Source organism: Symphalangus syndactylus, chromosome 6, assembly GCF_028878055.3.
Source record: "Symphalangus syndactylus isolate Jambi chromosome 6, NHGRI_mSymSyn1-v2.1_pri, whole genome shotgun sequence".
Lineage (NCBI taxonomy): Eukaryota > Metazoa > Chordata > Mammalia > Primates > Hylobatidae > Symphalangus > Symphalangus syndactylus.
Genome location: NC_072428.2, coordinates 42,168,118 through 42,194,385, shown reverse-complemented (window position 1 = coordinate 42,194,385; position 26,268 = coordinate 42,168,118). Strand labels below are relative to the sequence as shown.

The 26,268-nt window shown below is 42.2% G+C and overlaps 1 protein-coding gene across 1 annotated transcript in view; it reads left to right on the top strand.

Annotated features, from left to right (window-relative positions):
- The window catches only part of SPON1 (spondin 1), a 309,159-nt gene that overhangs the window by 81,806 nt on the left and 201,085 nt on the right, over positions 1-26,268 (top strand). The window lies entirely within an intron of this gene.

Genomic DNA, 26,268 nt, shown 5'->3' with positions numbered 1-26,268 from the left:
TCCTCTGAAAGGTAATATTGTCTCAAACCTGTTTCTCCAAACTTATGTGCCACAGAATGATGGTTTGGGAAATGGAAATAGATGGGCAGGAAAATGATTTCTGTGGTCAAATGTTTGCAAAATGCTATGTACTAGATACCCTTCTTACAGATTCATAATACTAGCGTAATGAAGGTTTTGCAAAGTCCTGGCAAAAAAAAAATCTGTTTAATTTGGTTTCACCCAGTATTTTCCAAACTTATTTGATTATAAAGCTCCTTTTTTATGGTGACATCTATTAACATTCACAGTTTGGTGAAACACAGCCATAATCTATTTTAAATAGGTTTGAAGTCCTATATGGAATGATGCTGAGAATGTTAGGATTTCATACCAGCAAATTAGTCATGGGTAGATGGACAGGGTTCCAGTCCTAGCATCCAAGAAGTCACTTTTTTTTTTTTAATGGAAGTAGGCACTGAGACCTTCCCAACAGCCTTTCTCTTTTTTTAAATCCTCTAAGGTCTTATTTATGTATTTGGTTCATTTGTCAAATATAGTCATTTTGACAGATTTACAACTGTGGTTAACTCCAGCCCACCCCTGAGGAGATGCTGATAAGAAAGCCCACCTAGGCATTGCAGTCCCTGCAGTTCTTAGACTTCCACTGTGCTTGGCTTATAGAAAAAACCCTACAGAGTCTCTGAAGTATCTGTCCATTGTCCAGACTCAGCCCTGTCATTGTCTGGCCTCCCTTTGCCGCCATCTGTCTGGACATTATTTGTTTCTTTCTTAGTTTAATGCAAGCTGAGCATCCTTCCTCAGATTCCTTGAGCAGTTTGGCTCTTGGCATTAATCTACACTGGTCATTAAGAAAAAATCAGTAGAATTTTAAAACATGAAATCATATCTATAAGTGTCAATATATAACATGTCTATAGTATCTAGTTGAGATGTGGGAGATGGCCTTGTGGAAATGAACAAAGACCCCTGAAATGAGAACAGAGACTGTGTGTTCAGAGCCTGTTGTATAACAAGAGAGTCAGCTGCCATTACTAGAATTTGGCAGAGTCTCAAAGGCAGGCAGAGGACTGGGAAAGCCTTCTAGTGAAAACAAGAGAAGACTGATTGGAGGTTCCTTGGCATGAGGAAGCTGGAGGCAGGCTAACTACAAGTGGAGCGTCTTATGTGATTGGTTTGGAGGGCATATTTGGCTTCCTCTGGTTAGTTCTGAGTTGAAAGTGGGGGAGGTGGTGAGGGCAAAAAATAGAGTAGTTGGCACTTCCTTGGACAAATCCTGATATTCTGTATCAATTGCTGGGGCCCAGAGACTGGGGGTCAGAGTACTATGGTCACTGTGATAAATAACCTTGCTATTGTCTGTTAGTAGATTCACTCTTAGCCCAGAGACTGGGTTCCCAGCTTAGCCCTCAGTGCCCATCCCACTACCCATGACAGCCCAATGGCTCCACAGAGCCTGGAGCTCTAAAGAAGATGGGCTGAAAATGTCAGATCTATGTGAAGAGTCTTCCTGCTCTAAAAGCTCTCATCCCTCTGGCCCAGATCTCTGGTTTTCTTTGATTTATTGTTCTTACAACCCAGAAGCATTAGATCTTTTTGGTGGGAGCCAGAAGGGCGTCTCTTGTTTACCCATTAACAATCAACATATGGGTACATATGTTTATCCATTAACATGTATGGCTTATTCATTCCCTCATTCTTCCAACAAATGCAACTGAGCTTCTATTAGCCCAGGCACCCAGGATATACACAATGGAGGTATGTTCTTGACCCTGGAGGTTCTTACAAGTCAAATAAGGGAGAGAGAAAAAGTCAACCAATGCTTTCTGTGTACCAAGAACTCAGTGCACATCTAGCAGGCGTTGTCTAATTTGATCTTCACAGAAAACTACTCCCATTTTACAGAGGAGGAGACAGGCCCTGGGGAAATTAGGCAAGTTTTTTAAAGTCATGAATCCATATAATATTAAAGTCCATGTTCTGCCTTTCTTTTATTTTTTCTCTGAAGGAATCATATATAAGCTACAACTATTTATTAAAGAAATAGTAATTGTATGGGTAGGACATAAGTGCATTCACATTGTAAAATTTCAAACAATACAAAAAGTAGTAAAATACAGAAAAATACAGAATAAAGAAAAAGTTAAAGATCCATGGCATCTTGGCTGGGCACAGTGGCTCATGCCTATAATCCCAGCACTTTGGGAGGCTGAGGCAAGCAGATCACTTGAGGTAAGGAGTTCAAGACCAGCCTGGTCAACATGGCATGTCTTTACTAAAAATACAAAAATTAGCTGGGCGTGGTGGTGCACACCTGTAGTCCCAGATACTCGGGAGGCTGAGGCAGGAGAATAACTTGAATCTGAGGCGTGGCAGTTGCAGTGAGCTGAGACTGTGCCACTGCACTCCAGCCTGGGTGACAGAGTGAAACCCCGTCTCAAATAAATAAACAAACAAATAAAATCCATAGCATCTCTCTCAATTCCAGTTTTCTACACAAAGGCAATAATAGAATCAATTTGGTTTATATGCTTTAGACTTATCTCTGCTTTTACATTCACGAAGGTAATCATAAAAGCACATAGTTTCATTCCTGTGGGAATTTAAGATTGCACGAATGGTATCATGTTATATGTAATGTCCTGAACTTGAATGGTTTTTCACTAAATAAGATGTATTAGAGATATGTCTGAGTCAGTACATACAAAGCTACCTCTTTTTGTTTTTTAACTGCTTCATGTCTATGGTATGGATGTTAATTATTCCAAAGTTAATGGACATTTAGATTGTTTCTGGTGTCTTACTATGACAAATAATGTTATGATGAATATCCTGATACTTGCCTATTGAGCAAATTTCCATTATCTACAGTAGATGCCAAGAAATGGGATCATAAGGGATGCACATTTATAATTTTATTAGATGCTGCCAGATTTTTCTCCAGAAAGCTTGCCAACTTAAACACTCTCCCTGACTGTGAACAAGAGAGCCTAAATCTTTACTTGCTCAATGGCACTTGGTATTATCAATCTTTAAGATTCATAAAGATTGTGTGAATGGCCCATTCATATTCTTGTCCATTTTTTAATAATCTGTCTTTTAAAAATTGATTTACATGGCCGGGCGTGGTGGCTCTTGCTTGTGATCCCAGCACTTTGGGAGGCCGAGGGGGGCAGATCACCTGAGGTCAGGAGTTTGAGACCAGCCTGGCCAACATGGTGAAACCCCATCTCTTCTAAAAGTACAAAAATTAGCCAGGTATGGTGGCAGGCGCCTGTAATCCCAGCTACTCAGGAGGCCAAGGCAGGAGAATCACTTGAACCCAGGAGACGGAGGTTGCAGTGAGCTGAGATCCTGCCACTGCCATTCAGTCTGAGAGACAGAGTGAGACTCCATCTAAAAAAAAATAATAATAAAAATTTAATTATACATTTAATTTTGTTTTAATATATGTAAATATTTAAAATATAGCTTATAAAATGTTTTTATAAATATATGTAAATACATCTTATATATTTACATACATATAATTTGATTTATTCAGAACATATTTATGTTTAAAATTGCTCTTTAGGTAGTCCAGATAATGACACTTTGTTGTAAATTTCAAATATTTCTCTCTACCTTTCTTTTAACTTTGCTTGTGGGTGTCTAATCAGTCAAAAGTTTGAAATTTTTATGTAATCAAATGTATCCATCCTTTCCTTTATGAATTTTGATTTTATGTCTTGTTCAAAAATAATTTTCCTATGCCTAAGGCTATAAATATATTCCCATATTTTATAGGTTTTTAAATAAATGTAGGTCTTTAATCTTCCTGGAATTTAATGTTGTGAATGATATGATATTAATAAGCCACCACAGAAAATAGATGGCATGCTCAAAATGAGTTGCCAGAGGAAAGTTTAATAAAAGTCTATTTACAATGGTGGGGGCAAAATAACAGTGAAGGAGGGCTATACAAGCAGGGCCTGAAGAAGCAAAAGGAAAAGGCAGAAAAGATGGGGTAGAGAGGACCACCCCTTTACAGGAGCTAAGACCTTCAGTTAAGGGAAGCAACTAGCCTCAGGTATCCCAACCCTACTCCTTTCTCTAATTCCTTGTGGGCTCTCCCTTTGGTGTGGCTCCAACTACAGGAACATAGAGCCCATTGATAGAATCTTTACGGAGTATTCTCAGTCTTTAACTAGGGGGCAGAAGAGTAGAGCAGGTATCCAGAGGAACAAATCAAAGATATCCACCACGGATGGGAAATTGAAATCTACCTATTTTTCCCCAAATGGGTAGTTGTCCCCCATCCATTTATCAAGCAGTTTCTTCTTTCCTTGATGGGCTGAGATGCTACTTCATTAAATGCAAAATTTTCATACAGGCCTGGTCTGTTCTGTTGATCTTTTTATGTATTCTTCCATGAAACTTACAGCATTTTATAGTGTAAAATGGTTTGAAATGGTTATGTTTTGATAGCAAGTCATCACTCATTAATCTTCTAGTTCAAACTGTTCATGGTCATTCAAGCAGATTTCTAATTCCTGACAAATCGTAGAATAAGTTTGTTGTGTTTGATAAAAAATCTTTTTTGGGATTTTGAATGGCTTTGCACTGAATTAATAGTTTCCCAGAATACATAAGATGCATTCTCAGTCAAAAACATGGAATGTTCCACATTTATTTTGGTCTTTCATATCCTTCTTAAAATTTTGTAATTTCCCTTTATTTAGATTGCACATTCTTGAGAGGCTTTTTCCCCACATAGGTAATTTATAGTTTTATTTCTTTTGTGAATGGGATCTTTGTCTTGTTGTGCTTTCTAATCCTTGATCCCTTGTGTTTAGAAAAGCTATCGATTTTTGTACCTTAAGTTTGAATTTGGACACTGCTGAACTCTCTTGGTAGTTCTAATGGCTTATTCTTTCATTCTTTTGGGATTGCCGATGTAAATGATCATATCTTAAAATAACGAACATTATATATATACCTTTTGTTTCTTTTTTATATTCTAGTTTATCATCTAGCACCTCTAGTACAGTATTACATAGTAGTATTCATGCTTATTCCAGATTTTAATGGGAACACTATTTTACTTTTAAGTGTAATATTCAGTATTACAGATTTCAAATCAGTGCCTTTAATCAAGTTGAGGAAGACCCTTTAGCTAAGAAACTTCCCTTCTTTATCATGTTGAAGGTGTTATTTGGGAAACCAACCAACCAGTATTCCATGTGTAAGAGTAAGGCAAGAAGTGTATGCACTCAGAGTATACCAGACATTGAGAAAGATTCAGGGTATAAACAATGATCCTGACTTTCAAAACACTTTCAGTCTAGTTGTGATGTAAATTAAAATATTTATGCAAAAGCTAGCAAACCCAAGACAGATATTAATGGGGGACAAATTAAACATGGTAAGAGTTCAGAGAGGAGATGAATGAGGAATGGAAAAATCAGAGCCTCTTGGAAAGGTTAGCAGTTACATCTTGAAGACAGTGTTAGGGTTTGGATAGAAGGACAGAAGGGAATAGGTTATTCCAGGTAAAAGGGGTGGATAAAGTGAAAACTTGAAGTGAGGGCAAACATGGCAGCCCTGGAAGACAGTAGACAGACTTTTCAAGATTAAAAAGCCTTTGGGGCCAAAATCCATTGCTAAATCATAGAGTCCCTCCAATGTCAACAGGAAGAGATTGAACTTGATTCTAGAGGAGTTGAGGGAGCCATTAGTAGTTATTAAACAGTGAACTGACACACTGGGAGGAATGTTCATTAAAAAGTTAGTAAGGATGGGCTGGCTGTGGTGGCTCATGCCTGTAATCCCAGCATTTTGGGAGGCTGAGGCTGGCAGATCACCTGAGGTCAGGAGTTTGAGACCAGCTTGGCCAACATAGTGAAACCCTGTCTCTACTACAAATACAAAATTAGCCAGGTGTGGTGGTGCATGCCTGTAATCCCAGCTACTTGGGAGGCTGAGGCAGGAGAATCGCTTGAACCCAGGAGGTGGAGGTTGCATTGAGCGGAGATCATGCCATTGCACTCCGGCCTGAGCAACAAGGGTGAAACTCCATCTCAAAACAAACAAACAGGTTAGTAAGGATACTTTAATCTGGCAGCAAAGTTCAGGACAGATAAAAAGGGGGATACCAACTGTGCTGCAGAGCCCTCACTTGTAAAAAGAGCATTTGTGTTGTGGTGTTTGAGTAATATTCCTGGGAGAAGGCAGCCTAGTAGATAAGCTGCACAGACTGATGAATGTCTATAGATGACAGCTCTGAAGCCCACGTGGCTGGTTGTGTTCCTTTGCCCAGGAGTGCTGGGAAGGAAAATACATAGCAATTATGACTTTCCTTTTGGCACAAACCTGACACCATTTCCATTTTCCATTTGGATGCAAAGCTTTGAACATTTCTAAATTACAGACTTTCCAGGCAGCCCTCCTTATAGCCTTCTGCCTACAAATGAGTGACCCAGCACTTAAAGTTTCCCTGGCATATGCTACAATGCTGCAAGAATGCTGCAAACCATCATAGACAAGTAGCAATTGATTAAAAGAAAAAGCCCCCATGTTTACAGACCCCACCAGAAGGAAGTTCCATACCCTTGAGTCTGACAAAAGTTTTATCTCGTGAAGTGATCCTCTGTTTCCATGGATTTGTTACCTTTGGATAGATTTCCAACACTTACTTGTCCCTTCCTGGAAGGGTCTGAGATGTAGATCATCCTTCTCCTGAGAACACATTCATTTGGTAAACCATCAGGAAATTCACTGTTGGGAAACAGTGGTTGGTAAAAGGCAGACGTAAGAGACAAGAGCCAGGCACTGTTCTGGGTGCACTACAAATACTTATTTCATCCTCATAGCAACCCTATGAAGTACATATGAAGGAGGAAGCTGAGGCACAGAGAGGTTCAGTAATGTTCCCAAGGTCACAGAGTAAGTGACAGAGTTGGGATTCAAACAGAAGCATCTGGGCTCCCAAGTCTGTGATCTTCATACTGTACTCTGCCATCTCAGTCTGATGCCACAGGGTTAGGTTGAATTCTGACTCTTCTGTCCCTCCAACATCATTAGAGCCAGATCTTGGCTCTTTTTTATCACTTGCTCTACATTCATTGCCTAATTCACAGACACTTCTTGCCTTACTCTTATAGACTTATAGAAACCTCCTAACTGATCACTCCAGTTCCTTACCCTCTGATCCTCCTCACGCTGGTATAAGACTTGCTGTCCTCGGGCCCATCTGAGTCACACCACTTAACACTTGAACAGTGCTCCCCAGCACCTTCAGATAAAGTCCAAATACTGATCAGAGCATATAAGGGTGCCTATGACCTTCACCAGGTCCCTCACCAGCCTTCCACTGCATCTCTCTCTGAACTCTGAATCCTCCCCAGCCTTTCTTGTCTGTCCATTCCCTTGGTAGCACTTACTGAACACCTCCTGCGTGCAGGCAGTAAGGACACAGAGGCTGCCTTTGAGGTTGGCACAGTCTAGGGAAAATCATGAACATACAAATTGGGTCCACATCCCTTCATCCACAAACTGAAATCCAGAAAGCTCTAAAATCCAAAAGATTTTTCATAACTCATTTAGGGGCAAAACCTGCCCTAAACTGCCTCAAAGTTACCTGTGGTGTTTTTGTGTACATATTAATGTGTTTGATGGTGAGATGCTGTCCCAGACCCTGATGGGGGCATTACAAGATACATGGAATGTGCACTATATTATTCAAAATATTCTTAATTTCAAAACATATCTGGCCTCAGGTCTATCAGAGAAAGGATCCTGGCCCTGTTGATGCAATCCAGGGTGAGAAATTCAGTAATGGAAGCATCACTCAGGGTGCTTAGGCAACCCTCTGGCAGGACTGGGTTTTCATGTAAATGTTAAACAGAAGCAATTCATTTCTTGCTAGTGAAATAACCTATTCCCAGCTGCAGCTGCGACAAGATATGAGAACTCCTTCAATGTTTCTCACAACCAAAGAATGAAGTCAAAATTCCTTGGTATGGTGTCTAACTCTGTATGTTTCTAGCCACCTTTACAACCATATTTGTAGGAACTCCTCCCCACACAGGACTCTGAGCTTCATGAAGGCATAGATCAATTTCACTCTTCTTTGTGGTCATAATGTAGGTCAGCAAATCACAGCCCATGGGCCAAAACTGGTCTACTGCCTGTTTTTGTAAATAAAGTTTTATTGGAACACAGTCACGTTAATTCATTTGTGTATTGTTAGAGCTCTATCAAGCTATAGTAGCAGAACTTAAAAGTTGCAATGGAGACCATATGGCCTGCAAAGCCTAAAATATTTATCTGGCTCTTTATAGAAAAAGTTTACTGGCTCCTGTTCTAATGTACACTCCAGCATCAGGAACTCAATAATTATTGATTCTTGTCCTAGGTTCTTCTAAAAGTCCAGCTGACACCAAAGTTTATAAGCAGGTAGTTTATTTAGGAAATGATCCCAGGGAGCAAGAGTGAAGGGTGGGGGTGGTGATTTGGTCAAGTGTTATTGACTTGGCCACCACTGCAGGCCACTGGTGTTTGACCCCAGCTGGGGCCTTTGGAGAAGGCTTATGACATGTGTCTCAGAACAGTGTGCCCAGGGTAAACCAGGGAAGCCACTATCCATTGGCCTCCATCCTTCATTAGTCAAAGGTGGCCCCATAAGCATTAACTCCCCTCCACTTCTGAGGTGCATACATATGAGTATTCTTAAGATTCTGAACACTTGCTGCAGCATCAGAGAAGCTCTGGGACAGGAATCAAGTGGTACACCATGCAGGCAAGATGTGTGTCATCCCATTGCAGTGGGGCAGAGATGGTCAAAGTCTGTACAGAGTTGGTCACTGCAACAGTGGTTGGAGTCAGAGTTGTGCTGAGAGGATGTGGAGAGGTCTGTAGAGTTGCCTATTATGGTCTGAATGTTTTGTGTCCACCCCAAAATCCATTTGTTGAAGTTTAATCCCCATTGTGATGATATTTGGAGGTGGGACCTTTGTGCTGTAATTAGATCAAGAGGGTGAAGCCCTCAAAAATAGGATTAGTGCCCTTATAAAAAGACATACAAGGACAGATGTGGTGGCTCACACCTGTAGTCCCAACACTTTGAGAAGCCAAGGTGGGAGGATCGTTTGAGTCTAGGACTTCAAGACCAGCCTGGGAAACATAATGAGACCTTGTCTCTACAAAAAATAAACAAAATTAGCCTGGTGTGCTGGTGAGAGCCTATAGTCCCAGCTACTCAGGAGACTAAGGTGGGAGGATTGCCGGAGCCCAGGAGATTGAGGCTTCAATGAGCTGAGATGGCACCACTGCACTCCAGTCAGGGAGACATAGTGACACCCTGTCTCAAAAAAAAAAAAAAAAAAAAAAAGGGCTTCCTCTCTCTCTCTGTCATTCACCATGTGAGGACAGGAGGAGATGGCCATCTTTAAACCATGAAGAGGGCCTTTACAGGGCACCGAATATGCTGGCACCTTGATCTTAGACTTTCCAGCCCCCAGGACTGTGAGAAATAAATTCTGTTGTTTATAAGCTACTCAGTTTATGATATTGTATTTTGTTGTAACAGCCTGAACAGACTAAGACAGTGCCCAATACACTGATTGATCAAATAATAAGTAGCTTATATTTATTGCTAAGGACTATGCTAAATGCATCGCATGTCTTATCTATGTCTTATGTAATTCTCATAAAAGCCCTATAGAATTTTCACTATATTATTCCCATTTTCTTCATAAGAAAGCTGATGTTTAGACAGTTGATGTAAAGTAATGAGGCCTGGGACTTCAACTCACTTCTGCCCGACTCCAAAGCCCTAATCACTACTAAGCTACACTGACTAAGCTTGACTCCCCTCCCCGCAGCTCCTGCCTACCTTCTGCCTCAGTGGGTCTGTCAGGAGTAGGACAGAGCCCTTCCTATAACCAGGGGTTGGAGGTCTACCTGTGGGGTGACATATTGTTCCCCAAGTGAGGAAACTAAATGTCACTTAGAAAATGGAAAACAAGCCCCAGGGAAACTGGCAGGAGAAAGACTTGTTAGTGGGAAGAGAGGATGAGTATTAAGAAGCAATTAGCTAGCACTCATAATACTTTGTACTTTCATAGGGCTCACTAACTCTTTATCTTCAAAGAAAGTAACAGAAAACCACATGCAATGACTCCGTGTGTGATTTAAAGGAAAATGGCAGGGTTAGGAGGATCTGATATGGCTGGGGTGAAGCTTACCCCACAATTTTTCTGGCATTAGGTAGCAAGAGGAACTACAGGCTCCTTTGTTGTAAGTCAGGGTGGTTTTACTTCAGGCAGCCTAGAACCTCAGCAACCCTGACCAGGAGGAAGCAAGGAGTCAACAGAAAAGGGACTAGGAAACCCCTGAACCAGCTAAAGTGTCAGATTCTTGGGAGAACAGTTGGAAAGACCAATGCCATGGCTAAATGGAAACATGTGCCTGATTAGGAAGACTCAGATACCCCAGAATCTGCCATCCAACAGGTGGAATCCAGATGCCAGAGGTTCTCGGGATGCTAGTGGGAGCATGGCTCCAGGGGATCAGTCCAATGGCAGCAGAGTTTCATTCAACAGCTGAGATCCCAGGTGCAGGATCCAGTCCCCAGGGGAGAAAACTGGAAAGAATTAAATAGGAAGTACAGGCTGCTGAGGAACAGGCCCTAGACAGAGCTCTAGGCACAGCAGTAAACTGAAGCTTGGTGGGAAGACTAAAGCACTGCCAGATTGCACCAACATTGTGGGGATCCTGGGATTGACTGCAACTTGGTTGTCATGCAAGAACACATGGCCCACCCTATTTGTGCACTAGCACCAGGTCTATGGCAGCAAGACTAGTTCCAATCCTCTTCCACTGATGGAGTGGGAGTTGCCAATATATTCCCTGCCCTGGTCAAGTTGGGATCAAAACAGAATGTTTCAACCCTATGAACATTTTTATAATTGAGGTTAAATTCACATAACATAAAATCAACCATTTTAAAGTGATCAATTCAGTGGCATCTGGTACATTTATAATGTGCAACCACCATCTCTACCTAGTTCTAGAACATTTCCATCACTTCAAAGTAAAACCCCTTATTCATTGAGCAGTTTCTCCCCATTCTCCTCTCCCCACTCCAGCCCCTGGCAATCACCAGTCTACATTCTGGCTCTATGGACCTACCTATTCTTGATATTTCATATAAATGGAAGCATACAATGTGTGACCTTTTGTGTCTAGCTTTTTTTCACTTAGCATAATGTTTTTGAGGTTCATCCATGTTGTAGCTTGTATCACTACTTTATTCCTTTATATAGCTGAATAATACCCCATTGTATGGATATACCACAATCTGTTTACCCCTGTGAACATTTTTAACATGAGATGATCGAAGGATAAAAATGAGAACTTTGGGCAACAGTGAAAAAGTATCATGGTATTGTTCCTACATTAACTTTTCAGTCCCTATTTTTTTAACCAGGAGATAATTGGCATGTTGCCTCACACCTAAGTCCCACACCATCCATAGGAAGGACAGTAATGACTCTGAACAAGAGTAGAAAACAACAAAGAAATGGTTTTACACCTACTTTGTCTTTCAGGGTCACAAAGTATGAAACAGCCTGTCCCAAAAATGGGTTTATTAGATCTTTGGACACCCAGTGTGTGACCACAGTGCAACAAAATCATATACTTGGGCATTTGTTCCTTCATCTGGAAGAAGCGAGGGCAGAAGCCACCTGAAGGTCCTCAGTGCTGTGGAAGATGATATTCCTCTATAGATGCTCCCCTGCTCTACCACTCTTCATTCTCAATTACTAATCAAATAAGTGTGCCTGAATTATTTACCTCCCTGCAAGCCTGCTCACAACAAAGAATACCTAACCTAAAGTCAGTGAACAATAAGATTGCATAAGAAGAAAGAATGTACCACACTCCCTCCATAATTAATTATTGTGGGCTGATTTCAGCTACATTTTTCCTTGGGCATTTTCCTAGCAGTTCACATTTAACAGTCCCTGGAAGCCAGGAAAACAGAGGAGAAAAAGCTTATTTATGTCTTAGTTCTATGCTATACATAAATGAAAATCATTGTTAATTTAGAGTTTGACAGCTGTGGTGCATTTGTAAGTCCAGGTCAGCTGTCATCAGCACTCCAGCTTATTTTTCAAGCAGATGTTTAATTTGACTTTAGTGCTTTTGCCAGTTCTTAAGGAGAAAGAGGGGGAAGCAGAAACAGAAATAATCATTATATTCATCATTTTGTTTCCTTTCGAAACATAAATCGGCATGATTAACAATGACATCAGAATTGCTGTAATTACAGTTTTGGGTGCAGAACTAGTTAGCTATCATCTCCTACATGGTCCAAAGTCTAGTTTTCTTTTTTTTTTTTTCCTCCTAAAGTCAGAGGGTGTTTTGTGGTAATTACACCCAGACTCTGAACAACAGTCCCAGCTCCACAGAAAAGCCTTCCAAAGTGCAGAAGAAAATCGAAAATCAAGCCATGGGGAATGGAATGATAGGGGTGACTAGGCCACAACCCCAGATGAAAGCCACAGGCTGAGTCTTGTCTTGTGGCTCTGCGTTCAGGAAACCAGCGAGAGCAATCAGAGCCGCTGGAACAGCAGCCAGGATCTCCCGCTCTTATATATCTACCATGCTTCTGTGGCCAGGCAGCTGGCTTTGTACAGGCTCACAGTGTGCAAATTGGTCTCAAAGTATAAAATTAAACACATCTGTAGCTCCACGTAGAAATCTGATGAGTCAGTATATACTTGATCGGGCCCACTGTTCCAGTCCACGGTGCTTGGAGGAATCTTCCTTCGCACCAGCTGTGATGCTAGCTAAACCCACTTCCTGGATCTTTCTTCACCCTCATTTTTATATGTGTGGCTTCCGGAGGTCTCACTTGGCCCTTATTTTTTTGCCATCTGTCATGTGTCCAATCACAATGTCCCAAAGAACCTCTTTGACATTGCCTCTGTAGTGGGGACAGTAGATGCAATAACACTGTTTCTATTTGTTTCTTTGTACGTTGAGATGAAAGACTGCCTTGCCTTCTTCATCAGTCAACAACTCGATATGTGCTATGTTAAAAAAGATCCCACCCAAAGGAAAAATTTGGCAAATGTCCTGGACCCCAGCTCTGAAATTAAAGTTTGACAGAGAAACAATCTACAACCTCACCCTTCTAGTGCCAGAGGATCCTCTAGACAGAACTAAAGATGTAGACCCTGAGGGGCAAGTCTGACTCCTAAAAGGGTAGTCTTCCATCTTTTTAAATGGAAAGTATTATTTGTAGATTATGAGTTAAGAACTAATTCTTCCTTAATGATAGAAAGACCAGGCTTCTGCCAGGTTAATGTTCTAAGAATCTCTGAGAATCCTTAGGGAATTATAAACGTGTACCAAAAACTACTGGCTGTTGCTTGTTGCTTGCCACCTTGGCCATCCACCTGGGGCTAGGCTCTGGATCTGTTCCATGGGCAGCTCCTCTCCCTGCCTTTGCCTCAAGCTTGGACTCCAGGCTGTCTATTAGTACCCACATTATGGTTAGGGCCAAACAGCAATGATTAATAAGATGTTGCGGACTTGGGGAGTGCCCCAAAGTCCTCACAGAGATCCTACATAACTGGACTAAGGGTTGGCTGCTCTTAGGCCCACGAGCCCAAGCTCATCCTTAGAGGTTCCCTGCTCTCAGCTCCTGGCCTGTCTCACACCAGGTGGGCACCAGGCTGCCTGCCTAACCCCAGTGGCCTCTTTACTTCTCCTTAAAAGAATACCCCTGTACAAGTCCCAGTTGCCCCAATTTCCAGACCTAATTCCCCTCCACACTAGTTTGCTTAGCATTGTAGTTAAGAAGGTGGACTTCCAGGTCAAATGATCTGAGATTGAAGTCTGGCATTACCACTTACTAATGACGTTAGGCAAGTCATTTTAGACACCCAGTGCCTCAGGTGCCTCCCCCATAACATGGGGGTGGTAATATTAATAGTATGTACCTACCTCATAGAGTTGCTGAGAAGACTAAATGAGTTAGTGCATGTAAAGTTCTTAGAACACTTTCTGGCACAGAATAAGCTCTAAACAAGGCTATATTATTAATGTTGCTGTTATTACTATTGCTTTACATTTGCAATAAAACGAAGATCATCATGTAGATGTTTCCTAAGACAAAGAAGTGGCCTACCCAAGAGGTGAATTTCAGTTTCTGGTACTTAGGACAAAAACTGTACATTTTAAAGGTCGTTTTTCAAGCTTCAAAAACTGTTTAGTCACACTGGATCTCCATTTCTTTTACTTGCTTGCTCCTTGCCACTTCCCATAAAGAATATGAAGTGGCATTAAGAAAAATATAAAACAAAGTGGTCATGTTAAATTAAAAAAAATCAAGACCAGGGAAAATCAACATTAAAATATAACATCGGCTGGGCACGGTGGCTCACACCTGTAATCCCAGCACTTTGGGAGGCTGAGGCGGGCGGATCACGAGGTCAGGAGATTGAGACCATCCTGGCTAACACGGTGAAACCCCGTCTGTACTAAAAAATACAAAAAAATTAGCCGGGCGTGATGGCGGGCATCTGTATTCCCAGCTACTTGGGAGGCTGAGGCAGGAGAATGGTGTGAACCTGGGAAGCGGAGCTTGCAGTAAGCGGAGATCATGCCACTGCACTCCAGCCTGGGTGACAGAGTGAGACTCCATCTCAAAAAATAAATTAATTAATTAAAAAAATAAAATATAACATCAAGACAGGAGGAAGATCTAAAGCATGCTAAGGGCTCTAAATTCTCATACACTTACAAGAGCACTGGATTACAACCCATTAAATAAAGTGGAAATAAACTAAATAATATAAACACATATACCAGTTAAACAAGTGGACGAATAATTGGAAAGTGTGATAAGGAACAGGATGTTTCTAGAATCTCAAAGTACTTGCCCTTGAAATACTTAATCACTAAAAAGGGAGAAAAGCAAGAACTTTAGAATGGAGAAATCTGGCAGCTACCTATAATGTGTGCCACCTCATAGGATGCAATGAGAAGAAAACAACACAGTGTCACTTTTGTGATATTCCTGCTAGAGATGCATAACCTGAATCTAATTATGAGGAAACATCAGACAAGCTCAAATATTTTACAGAATAAATGACATGTAATCTTCAAGTTTCAAAGTCAAAGACTGAGGAAGATTCTAGATTGAAGGATACTAAAGTGACGTGAAATCTAAATGCAACACTGTGATTCTAAACTAGATATATTATCTACAAAAGAACAATTGTTGAAATGTGAATAGGGTTCAAGGATTAGATATATCGATGTTATCTAATCTGATGGTTGTACTGTGGTTAAATGGGAGAATATCTTTGCAGGAATTACACAAAAAAAGTACTTGAGCTGATCAGCATCATGTCAACCACTTACTCTCAAATGCTTCAGGGTAAAAAAGCTTTTTATACGGCTCTTGTAAGTTTTCTTTAAGGTTGAAATGATTTCAAATTAAAAAGACTCAGAGTTGCCAGACACAGTGGCTCATCTGTAATCCTAACACTTTGGGAAGCTGAGGCAGGAAGATCACTTGAACCCAGGAGTTCAAGACCAGCCTGGAAAACATAGACCTTGTCTCTACAAAAAAAAAAAAAACTTAAAAATAAAATTAGCTGAGCACGATGATGCATGCCTGTGGTCCCAGCTACTCAGGAGGCTGAGGTAAGAGGATCACTGGAGCCAGGAAGATAGAGGCTGCAGTGAGCCATGATCATGCCACTGCACTCCAGTCTGGGGGACAGAGTGAGACCCTGTCTCAAAAACAAAAAAAGGACTCGGCAAAATCAGCGGGTGTTGGGGTGGAGGGGAAAAAAGAGCTGTATTGACATCTTTCCTTCCTCCCTTCCTTTTTTTCTTTTCTCCCTGGCCTTTTTCTCTCAGAAGGTTGGGCCAAGATTTTGATGAGAAGTCACTGGGTTCAATCAGGAAGGCAGGCAGGGACTTGCCAGACCTGAGGGGCTGAGCTGAGTTGGTTCGTTCAGTGATCCTTCCTGTAGTGTGTGTATACTAAGCACATTCATCCCATCCCAAGCACCATACCAGACGGCAAGGATACAGAGCTGAGCAGGATGCAGCCTGTGTGACCGGAGACTCGCAGAGTGGTGGGAAATGAGCCAGTCAACAGCAACCGCATGGTGTGAAAGGGCCTCCCTGAGAGAAGCGCAGGGCAGAGTTGGGCAGGCACCCATCCTGGTTGAGGGTGGTGAGGAAGGTCCAGACAGCAGTGGCAAAAAGGCAACAGGTGAAGGGAAGTAGCAGAAACAGTGTGGGATTGTCCCTAGACCAGAGAAGGCAAGGAACATTAGGGGACCTGCAAGCAGGTGGAGCAGGGAGGGCTGTGATTGGGGCGAAGGTGAGGCCATGCTAAGGAGTGGGTGCTCAATGAATGTTCCTCTTTTTCTATACTTCTCTTCTTTCTCGCTTCCTTTGCCACAACATCCCTTCTTTGAGCATTCAGCTGGGTATTGCTCTAATTTTTTAATAACAGTAACAGTTGCCAAAATACGTGCCCACAATCCTATAATGCAGATACTATTATTTCCTCCATTTTACAGAGAAGAAAATTGAAGCACAGCTTGCTCAACATGATCTAGCTCATAAGTAGCAGAGCTGAGATTTGAACCCTGGACAGTCTAACTCTGTAGCCCAAGCTTTTGATCTACCACAATGCCAGAGTACATCTTTAACGAGGCTGAATTCTCAGGGGATTATGTCTTTTATAAAGTGTCTTGAGGGCCTCAGTAGTTCTATAACTAGAGGGGTAAAAGGGAGTGGGGATCTTACAAGCTGTGTCTGTTGGTGCATCTTACCCATTCCAGCCACCTCCCCTCATCCCACTCACTGCCTTTTCATGCCTGCCCTGTTATCAGTTGTGTGAGACCTGCAATGGGTCCAGGGACACCGGCAGCCTGGGATGGACCAGTGAGTGTTTTACCCAGGGTGGCTGCAGAGTCAGCACAGCTCATAGTGGAGGAGGAAAGCAAAGGGTCAAATCGAAGAAGGATCAGGTCCAAAGGGCCCTCAGGGGGAAAGGCTCTGCCCAGCAAGAAACTGGGCACAAAGTTGGGTCAGGGTGAGCTGTTCGGGATGGAAACTGAATAAGGCAAAGTCAAAATGTAAAAGATGAAAAAGGCTCTTTTGCATGTGGTCTCAGGCAGGAGGGAATGGGAAACGTACTTTCCACCACCGTAGACCCCCCACTACCCCATCAGGACTCAATTACTTACTGGACAAATATTTAGTGAGCACCTACTATGTGCCAGGCTAGTGCTAGGAATCGGGGAGGAAAGGAGAAAAAACAAGGCAGAGAGACCAGAGGGGCTGGCACATGAATATTCATCTGAGAACCTGAAATGCCAAGCTTTCTTTGGAACCAGGCTGCATTTCCATTTTCCCTTTAGCCCCTGGAACAAAGCCAGGAAGTGACAGAGTTACTGGCTGGGGAAGAGTGTGGGAGGGAGGGAAGAGCAAGCTCCCCCCAGCAGCCGCTGCCACAGTCATTTCTAAAACAGGTTTTTACAGAAAAGCCTGGTTATTCCATTATTCCTCTGCAGCCAGGAAAAATCCCCCTTTCCACACCTGCCTGTGATCAATACAGATGCTTCTGCTAATTGTGTTTTCAAGAAGGTCCTTGATTGGTTCTAAACATTCTGTTAGGCAAAGCTTTCCCCTTGCAGGTGGGTTTTAGGGTCACATAGGTCAATGTTGGAATCCCAGCTCTACCCAGTCTGAGCCTGTTTTCCTCTTTATAAAATGGGAATCAGGAGCAAAGGCATAGGAAGTACCCCTTTACATTTTTAAAAGTAATTTAGGGTTTGCAGAGCACCTTCCATTCTACCCCCCAACTACTCTTGCTAGGTCAACATCATAATTATTGTGAGAAATTGAAGCTCAGAGAGGTAATGTGATTTGAATTGGATCACACAGACCCTGAGTATAAATGTCAAGATATAGAAAGCCGGCCTTCACTTTTAAAATAGAAATGATTTGCTGGGCTTTTGTACATTTTCTTTTGTGATGGTCAAAATCTACTGCCTACTACCAAGGATACCTACGTACTATCTAATACCCAGTAGTTTTAGCTGTGAATTTCCTTGCCAAATGGAAGGCAGCAGAGCCCAGTGGAGAAGGGTATGGGTTGTGGAGTCAACGTCGTTGGGCTCCTAATCCTGGACTACCTCTTAACAGCTGAACTTGAGCAAGGCACTTGATCCCTCTATACCTCAGCTTCATTTATTTGCAAAAGGAGTACTACCTACCTCATAGGCAGGAGAATTAAACAAGATAACCAGGGATTCTTGGCCCTGGCTGCATATTGGAATCACCTGAGCAGCTTTTAAAACTCACCTGTGCTTTGGCCCCACCTCTGGAAATTCTGATCTCATCTGTCTGGAATAGAATTAGGGCACCCAAAGGATTCTAATGAGCAACCAGGGCTGCAACCCTTTAACTAAATAAAATGTCTACTACAGAGTGCCTAGCACATCGCAAGCACTCAGTAGATGCTAGTTATCACTGTCATTCTGATTGGTGATAAAACCAAGGCACGTGGGCCAACACTGATCCATTGTTACCAACATCCAGTAGGTCCCAGTTACTGTGCCATGCACTGTGGGTAGATACAACAGTGAACAAGAGTGAGTCTCTACCTTATAAGGGTTTCATTAATTCTCTAGTTTGGTAAAAAAGGCATAAATATGAGAAGTTATAATAAATAGTAACACAAGGTTTAAAGGAGAAGGAAGAAGGAAAGATAAAATTTTTCAAGCTCCTATCCCATGCTAGGCACTTTCTACACCAACGTAGTTCATTAATGCACACAGGAGCCCCATAAAGTAGATATTAACCTCAATTTGTGGGACAGAAAACTGAGGCTCAGGGAAGAAATTCACCTACACACAAAACAGCTAGATCCAGAATCAAATTTTATCTGCCTGACTACAGAGGTCCTTCTATTGTATCATGTCTTTAGCACGCTGATTTCATGGTGATTATAAGAACAAGTAATAAGCTGGTAAGAATTAGAATGTAGAAGGTTCAAGTCCTTATGTGTGTGTGAATGTACATATCTATCATCTATCTGTCATTCTATGTATCTATCATTCTATCCAATTATCCATCCATCCGTCTATCCAGTCATCTAATTCTGTTATCCATCACTGGTTGTAAAATTAGATTTTCAGCTTAATCAAATATTTCAGTTAATAGGTCAAGCTTTTAAATTACTCTTAATTAAGTCTCCATTTTCCTGCATAAAATTAAAACATTAGCATTAAGCCAAACAATATATCACTTCCAGTAAATCGTGGAGGAATAGGATTGCTAATGTTATTCTTTAAAGTCTGCTAATGGTATCAGACTATGTAATGTAGATTAACTACCAGCCCTAAACAGTAATACAAATAGAGGAAAACAAAATTAACGTGATTAAATACACTCGGAGGCTATTTAGTCAACAGTCAGATTGCAGAGATTTGCAGCTGCAGCTCCAAAAAAGCTGGTTCTCTCCTCAGCTGTCACTAATTAATGCGATTTTCCTAATAACAGTTTTCTGATAGACAAACAGCATCAAATCAAAACAACTTCATTTTTATGCTGATGAGGCCTAACCACTACAAGAGCCCCACAGATGCAAATGGCAATGTTGCTAACTGCAGGCTTGCGTGTGGTCTTCCTCACACACAAGTTGACCATCAGTGCTGGAAGTTTATTGCACAAATACATGGGATGTGGGATAGCTTGGCTAGTTACATCGTCACATCAGCCTTGGTAGTACTGAGTCACAGTGGGATATACCACAGCTCTAGGAGAAAAGTGCTCTAGACAATTGTCCATTGCTCTGGACCTATGCCTGTGTAAGTGACTCATCTTCTCTTAATTTGACACTTATTTTTCCCAAAAGACAGAATTCAAGCAGGCTGGTTCACATCTTTCAATATTCAGAACTCTTACTGGGTAGGGTCAGCAGGAAGGCAACCCCAAAATGGCCAGCATCCCTCAAGTCTAATATGGATGACTTTGGCTTATGCATTGATCCCTAGTGTAATCAATTGCAGTTAATCAGTTTCTCCAAAGCATGTTACGTAAATCATAAACATTTATGGATCAAAAAACTGGTTTACATTTCCTAAGAAGGGTACTAGACACATGGAAGGCCAGGATTTACTACCTTTTCTACTGACAACCAGTATAATAGCATCACAAACTGGGCCAATCAGTGGCATTTGACCTCTGGCCATGAGGAACTTCTGGTCATCTCTAGGGGAGCTTGAACAGAGAAGAATCCAAATTGACAGGAGAGTGAATTATAGATTTTCAAGACTACGTCAGCCCAGAGAAACACTGTACATATTGATGCCTTTGGATGGAGAGGCATTAAATACAGTGCAAAATGTTATTACCAAAAGATTGTTGCCAAATATCCTCCGAGGATGAGAATTCTGCTAGTTGACTTTCTTGAAATGCATCTCACTTTGTAGTAGAAACATCCTTCGCATGGAGACATCCAGAAAGCTAGGGAAATGTACATCTTAATCTCATGGCCCAGACTCATCCATTTACAAACAAAGCAGTGACCAGGACAAAGACCCTGGAAAAGGTTTGGGCCCACCACACTGAGAAGGTCCAGCTCCAGGGAGGTCTGTTGTGCTGCACCATGGAGGTGGTAACTATCTGGTTTTGCTCTTGTTCCCTTACAGAGATGAGGAGATAGAGACCCCCCTCCTTCCCTCTTTTTTTTCTCTCTCCTCTGTGACTTCTACCTATCCTACTTTGTAAAGGTTTTAAGTGTTTTCAAGGGACACGTTCTCTGAAGTTCAACTCCCTCATGTCTCCCAGATGTGCAACATGGAAATGTACACGTTACATTGTCAACCTTAGGATATAGATTTTTACTTATGTATTGGGTTTTAATTTATTCCTTGCCAACTCGAAAACAATTTGCAGTACGTTGTTTAACACAGAAGCTCCAGAATGATTCCCAAGTCTCCCAACATAAACATGAGTGGTTTACCATTAAAATAAAAAAAATTCGTCATTTATATTCTGCTGTGCATTAAAGTGGGATCACATTAATTTCTTTTCCACATTATTTACTGAGAAAACTAGCGTTCTTGGTTTCCTTCCTCCCTTCCTTTTTTCTTCCCTTCTCCCACTCTTCCTTTCTTCCGTCCTTTCTTGTAGCTGAAAGTATTTCTGTGAGAAAGATTAGGAAACAGGACAGATCATGCCCAGATTTTGTAGCTTACATATGGTCTCATGCTGTTGCCCCAGAACTCTGTGAGGGTCCAAGATGACCATGGCTTACCTCTGATGAGCTTATGCCACATAAGAATGAGGTCAGATGCTACAAGAGGGGCACAGACATTGAAAAGGAGAAACATGGGGCAACTCAATGGATGAGCAAAGTCGAATGCATTGTGCAATCAGCAAGTCTTTTTTATAAGAAAGCTCTGTGCTTGGTTTCACCTCCTGCTGCTGGACATACCATCATCCTGCTGATTCCCAACATTGTGAAGGGATTTTGAGTTCAGCCTCCGTGGTTCCTTTTGAGAACAATGGTTGCCATCAGCCAAACTGCCTAGCTTGGTCAAAACACAGAAAGCATAAACAGCCTTTATGCAGTGGGAAGTGTTTCATGATTCAGACCAGTCACTGTTTGCTGATCACACAGCACTCTGGGTGGCACTGCTAATACAGAGGAGTTTGTGCTTCTTGCCAGATTGCGGACATATGGTAGACACTCAAAATTATGTGTTGAATCTGAAAGAGTTGAATTATGGGGAAAGTCAGTGTATTGAAAATGCGTCACATCAGCACACCTGCAATGTTTCCTGTAGGAAAGCTCAGTGCCAAATGTCAGAGGGTCCACCAGGGAATAACAAGATTCCTACCCTCAAAAAGCTTGGAATTCAGGCAGAAATGCAAAATATAAACATGCAATAAATCAAAGGATAATACAAGATATTAAATAAAGTTCAAGCAAACATCAAGAGTACCCAATGCCTGAATGCCAAATGAACAGTAACAACAAACTGTGTTCCAGAAGTCTGGTGGAGGGACAGGTCACTTCTGATGGTCCTGGTTAATGCGGCTCTGAGGAGGAAGTGAGATGGTGACAGATGATTGGGATCTGATTAGGCAGAGAGGAGGGTAAAAGTGAGGAGGAGACATGTGACACATATCCACACACTAAAGCTGAGTTCAGGTACTTGGGGAAGGGGGTATCAGACCTGAAAGGTGGCTTGTACCCCAGTGTTCAGGATTGTGGATGTTTAGCCAAGATTTTGGACTATAACCTGTAAGTGAGAGAGGAGCCTTTGTTTAGAGAGGACCTACTGTGTGCCACACCCTGTGCTGGGGTGTGGTAGAGGTGGGGGGTGGGATAATTAGGATGTGGTGCCATCGTTGCTAACAACGTGTGAAAGAAAGTGATAATGAAGAGGTGATGATCAGTCCCCTGGCAGGGCGTACGTAAATGGGATGGGTTGGCAAGGACAGGAGACCATTAGGAGGTTACTGCAGTAATTAACCGGAAAATCCTTCACTTAATCTTCTGTGTGTGTCCTTCCTTAGGGTGGTGTAGAGGGGAGTCAGGTGGGTACTAGCAGGCATGAAAATCATGGCTTCTACTTTAGAGAGCTGCTCTTATAGAATCTCTCGCCAAAGCAATGCACATGCTTACAATTTTGCATATACTTTCCATACAATTTTTTCAGGGGTTCAGAGATCCTCTGGAACCAATCATGGACTATGAGTTCCTAGCTGAGAACAATAACCCCCCTCCCACACCTCCAACCCCACCTAAAGAGCAAGCATCTCCCAACATCCAGTTCCACTACTCTACAGGACACTCCCATTTCCACAGCAGAAAACCTGAGTGAGAGCAAACAGAAAGATGGCAGGTGGCCTGCCCTCAAGGACCTTGCTCTGTCACCTGGTTTGTTTCCTTACACCTGAGAGGACAGTGCTCTTGCAGTCAGCCCTAGTTTGCAGGAACCCACAGAAGCGGGAGGAGGCTGAAGCCAAGGCAAAGTGGGACGAACTGCAGAGAGTAATGACTTGCATGAACCCAGCCAAGAGGGAGCTTGCAATGTGGCAGCATTTCCTCTTCCTTAGAGGCTGGGGCGATTATGTGATTACACCCACGCCCAGCCGCGGAGCAGCGAGGACTCGGCACAGAACACCGGAGAAACCCAAGAGCAACACTTCACTTTCTATTTCTTGTTTTCCAGCTGAGACAGGTTCTATTTTGGATCAGAGCATAGTCTGGAGAGAAAGCAGTTGAAGTCTTGGGTGCTTGGAATAAAAATTTGACCTTAATCTTTAGGAAAAAAGTGTATATCTTAGTTGGAATATTTTATTAAATGGAGCGACATTCATGCCCCTCTGCATATCTACTGTCATATATTTCAGACCTAATGGTGATTCTTAAGCTTTTTGGGGTCAGGAACCCCTTTGAGAAGCAGATGAAAGCTATGAATTCTGACTCAGAAAAATGCACTTGTGCACATCAAACAAAATTTTATCATCCTAAAACCTGTCTGCAAACCCTATGTTACGAACTCCAGGTTTGATAAGCCTTGGCCAGATCCTCTGTTAGGTCCTAGGAATGCAATGATGAATAAGACACAGTCCCTGGACTCAAGGGGCTGAGTTTAAGGAAGTGTTTATAGATGTGAAGAGGTTGTCAGGGAGAGCTAGGTAGGTCACCGAATAGCAAATGAACTGTAAGAGGCATTAATAGTCACCAGCTAAACAGTGTCATAGAGACAGTGAGCCTGCCAGTTGTCCCTTGACTAGTAATACCCCAGGTACCACTAATCAATTGCAAAATGCTAAGTAATGGGCTAAGGCTGATCGAAAAATAAAAGTAATTTTTCAGTAACATAAACTGAAAAATAAAAGTAATTTTTCAGTAACATCAAACCCCTTGTTCATGTGTTATTAAGAGAAAAGATTTTTTGGCTTAATGATGTATGTGAGATACTGCCTTCACCCCAGGCTCAGGGATTAGACAAATACCTCTTTGCAAGGTTAAGAAATACCATGGATAATCTAAACCAGAGGAAGGAAACCATTAAGGGTCAAAAGAAGCTGGAAAAAAATTGGTAGTTTGGTTTAAAACAATTATGGAAAATGAGAAATAGTCCTGTTAACTATCTAGAATTGCCTGCCTGTCAGAGCTTCCACAGCCGGGACTACCTCCTGCAGCCTATTTATTTCATTCATATGAGTTGAAGAGTTTTCCAGCAGCTGACAAATTTCCAGCCGGTGATCCAGCAGGTACCCCTAAGGATTTCCACTCTTTCCTCAGCTTCACCCTACAGGCATGTGAAAGCTTCCTCCAGAGAGAAAAAGAGTATTTCCCTTGCTTGTGTTTTCCTGTCAAACTCCTACTCACAACCCCCACCCCACCTTTCCTTTACAGACACATCTCTGTGGTGTAAACTTGAAGGCCTGACCCAGCACAGGGACCCTCTGGTTCCCAAATCCAAGGCCTTCTTATAAGACCTTGTCCACAGCTGTCCCTTTTCTCAGAGTCTCTTCTGATCAAGAGCATCCCTGCCCCCTCACTCCCACCAAAAACCTTCAGTCTGGGAGCGATAGCTCACACCTGGAATCCCAGCACTTTGAGGGGCCTAGGCAAGTGGATCACTTGCCAGGAATTTGAGACCAGCCTGGACAGCATAGCAAGACCCCATCTCTACAAAAAAAAAAATGTAAAAAGCAGCCAAGCATAGTGGCAGGCACCAGTTGTCTCAGCTACTCAGGAAGCTGAGCCAGGAGGATCACTTGAGTCCAAGAGGTTGAGGCTGCAGTAAGCTGTGTTCATGCCGCTGCATTCCAGCCTGGGCGACACAGTGAGACTCTGTCTCAAAAAACCAAAACAACAATAAAAGACCTCCAACAGCTCCCCAGTAGTGCAACCTTGTGGCCTACATATGGGACCAGACAGAGCCTGGCTCCTCCTTTCCTCTGAACTGCCCACCCTATATCCCACCATGCCTCTTTCCATCAGTCAGGCATGCATTTAAGCGCAGCATTCATTACAAAACTTGGCTGATGATGGCTTCAACAAATAGTGGTTTATTTTTCCCATACCACAAGAAGCCCCAGGGTAAGTGACTGCTGGTATTCTTTTAGCAGCTAAATGATGTCAGGGCCAGTGTCTTTGTGATTCTTCTTGGCCTTTCTTCATGGTAGCAAAATGGCTGCCTTGTTCCACACATTGTGTTTATAAGGGAAAGGCCATGGTGGGTCATTTATTTTTCTTACCTGGAAAGCAAAACTTCCTCAGAAGGGTCTCTTTTAGGTGTGCAGCTCTACTGCAAAGTTCCTGTCCCTGGTTTTACAGACTTAGTCTCTTCCATCTTGCAAACTTCCCACTATGCTACTGAGGCCATATGTGGGTCACGTGTCCTACCACCAGCAGCAAGGAAGGCTGGGAAAGCAGGAACAGGACTATCATGACTGGCATGTCCGATATTACCCCAAACAAAATGACACCTCTGCAAGTGGGGAAGATGGAGGGAATGGATGCTGGGTAGACGCTAGGACTTGCTGTGCAGTGTTCTGATTCAACAGATTACATCACTCTCCTGTCAGGTGGGCAGCTATTTGGTATCACACAAACAATAGCTTATTCATCTTTGTATCTCTAAGTCCTAACACAGCTTTGTGGCACTTACTCTGTTAGACAAACTTACGAGTAAATGAATGTCTGTCTGGTTTTAATACCTCTCACATCTAATGTTCTTTTAAAACACAATCCAGTTTTATTCTTTTCTTTTTACATCTCTTATACGAAAATCAATTCTTCATTAGTTTTCCATTGGATTTGGGGAGAAGGGTAAGTTGTAAAGTGCTAGAGTAATGGTATTGACAAGGTATATGATGAAGTTGAAGAATATGAGAGAAAATGGGATCATGGTAACCTTGTTATCCCTAGGTCAGTCTAACTATTGAAGAGGAAATAAACTGAGCGCTAAAACTAGCTTTCCTTTAGTTTTTTATTAAAATCAGAACCAGGGCTTTGTAGTGTAACTTTGTGCAATGCGAGTTGACAGCTTGAGAAATCCAATGACCATACAAGTTTGGGAACGGGTTGTAGTCTTGTTAAGAACCTAACCGACCTCTTAGCCAAATTCTGGTAATAACCAAAGCTGCACATGGGTGTGCAGCACTGTGTGGAGCTGATACCTCTGATTCAGGTCGAGATATCTG